Source organism: Triticum dicoccoides, chromosome 4A (assembly GCF_002162155.2).
Source record: "Triticum dicoccoides isolate Atlit2015 ecotype Zavitan chromosome 4A, WEW_v2.0, whole genome shotgun sequence".
Classification (NCBI taxonomy): domain Eukaryota; kingdom Viridiplantae; phylum Streptophyta; class Magnoliopsida; order Poales; family Poaceae; genus Triticum; species Triticum dicoccoides.
Window position 1 is genome coordinate 653,519,711 of NC_041386.1, and position 2,611 is coordinate 653,522,321.

Here is a 2,611-nt window from a genome sequence, read left to right on the forward strand (position 1 = left end):
TCTAGCGGCGACATCGTCGCTAATGCTCCGGGGACGGTGGCCGGTTATGGCAATCTTGCAGATTACATGCCTGACGATCAACTTCCTGATTTCATGGAGGTGGACGAACACAGATACGAGTACGGGAAGCCTCTCGTCAAAGATGAAAAATCTCTAACAACGATGATGCGGAGATTCCGTAATTGGTACATGAAAACCTGCAGAGAGTCTGGGGGGACGAATAGTTTGTATCTCAACATTAAAGAGGAGCACGACCTCGTTGGAACTGATCTGTTGCCTGTTCCATTTGAGGAATTCTTCGCGTTCTTCAATCAAAAGGCCCTCAATAAATTAACGGTCTTTTGCTACTCTTTGTAAGTACTATTTCTGTCATTAAGTCTCTATATATAGCTCGGCTCTTTCATTGCATGTATTTAAAATTAATTATCCTCAATATATTATGCAGATTGAAGATCATCGAGTGCAGAAAACAAGAAATATATGATATTGGATTCATTATCACAAATATCATAGATGATATTCAGGTTAAATAGCACGCCGACGAGGCCGAGGCCAACTTGCTACAATCGTTGATCAAAAATCAAAACAAAGATACCATACTCTTTCCTTACAACTTCAAGTGAGTGTTACTGTCGTGTGCATATTCAGTTTCCCTTGTTACTCGAGCGAGGTTATAGCAATGTAATTGATGAGTTATGCATGTGTGCGCAGCTTCCACTATGTTCTTCTGGAGATTAAGCTTGAACGGGGACTAGTAACCGTCTTAGACTCGAGACGAAAAGATCCCGAAACCTATGCGGACATGAATGAATTGCTCAACAAGTAAGTTCAATCGATCATTATCGCACCATATCGGCAACTTTTTGTTCATTTCCTAATATCTCAGGTAATAATAATTATTTTCTTTGTCTTGCAGGGTTTAGAAACAATTCACCGCAGAAGCTCTGGGACTGCCTAAGGAGCTGCGATATACATACCCGAAAGTAAGTATTACTGGCTAGCTAGTTGCGCGCATCTCGCGTTGATTCTATAGCTATACTTTCATCAATGCCATTTATAATGCTTCATTATCAGTTTGATTGACCTCTATTTCTCGTAAAGTGTTTGTGGCAAGAACAAAGGAATGATTTCTGTGGATACTACGTGTGCGAGTTCATCTACAACGCGACTTTGAAAAATAAGCGGGGCTACTCTAAAAGACAATATGAAGTGCGTAAGCAATAATATTCACAATTTCATTTTATTACACCATCATTTCTGTTGAGTTTCATTCATATATATGTATTAATTAACCCCCTTCTTCAAATTAGACGTGGCAGATGCGGAATGAACTCCTAGAACAAGATCGCATGAAAGCAATTCTAGAGGAATTGGCGGGATTCTTTCTTGACCATGTCATCAATAAAGCCGGAGAATACCATGTGGGAGTTGATTTCAATTGCTAGGGGATTGTAATTAAGAGATCTTACATATTGTATATGTATGTAACCAGTAGCGTTGGATAGATAATACGAAAACTTGTTGTTCGAACTTAATCTTTCGGAGAAGGAGAGGTCGATCGATCACTTCTCTCGGTATGCATGACGAACTTATGTACTTAATGGTTCCCTTCATTTTCTTACTAGCTAGCGTGTCGAGGGTCTCTCTATGTATAGTACGTAGCGTCGACCAAGCACGGACATAAGAGAGGACACTTCTCTCTATTAATTAGCTTGCTAACACAATATATGAAGCACCTAAATTAACCCCCCAAAACCCACAACCCCCCCTCCCCTTTCAAAAAAAAACAAAAACCCCAGCCACTGAAATGCTGACGCGTGGTTGCCTTTTGGTCCCGGCTGGTGCCACCAACCGGGACCAAAGGCCCCCTGCCTGGGCTCAGCGCACCGGCCACGTGGAGGCCCATCTGTCCCGGTTCGCGTTAGAACCGGGACTAAAGGGGGGAGGCATTAGTAACGACCCTTTAGTCCCGGTTCAAGAACTGGGACAAAAGGCCCTCACGAACCGGGACAAATCCCCCCTTTTCTACTAGTGCATCATGTCCTGATCCCAGGGAACTAAAGATACTCGCCAGATAGAACGAAATTTATTCCATACGTAGACACGAAACAAATTGTAGGAGTATTACATGCTTTGCTCTGATATAGTTTCCCCCGAAAACGACGCTCTTTATTTAATCATAATTTTGCATCAATAGAATTTAACCATTCAGCATACCAAACAACACAAAGTGTGACCACCATTCTAATGAACTCGTCATGTGGTATTTTTTTTAGAAAAGAAGGATGACCCTGGCCTCTGCATCTGGGAGATGCATGCGGCTACTTTATTGATTATTCTCGAGGACCTTACAAAGTATTACAACAATATGCCTGAATCCGCCATCCTGGCAACAAATGCCACTACTCCCATCCATATGATGAAGGGGTGCTAGCTGGGCCAAATACCCAGACCACTCACCTAAGCCTATCATCAAAAGCCGGAAGCCCCAGCCGAGCCACATACCTGGTCTAGGGCACTAAGCGGTCTGACGCACTCACATGTGTCGTCGCCACCATTTCCACGGGTACTTCTTCATAGCTGATATTGAGGCTTCTACCTTGTCAGGCCA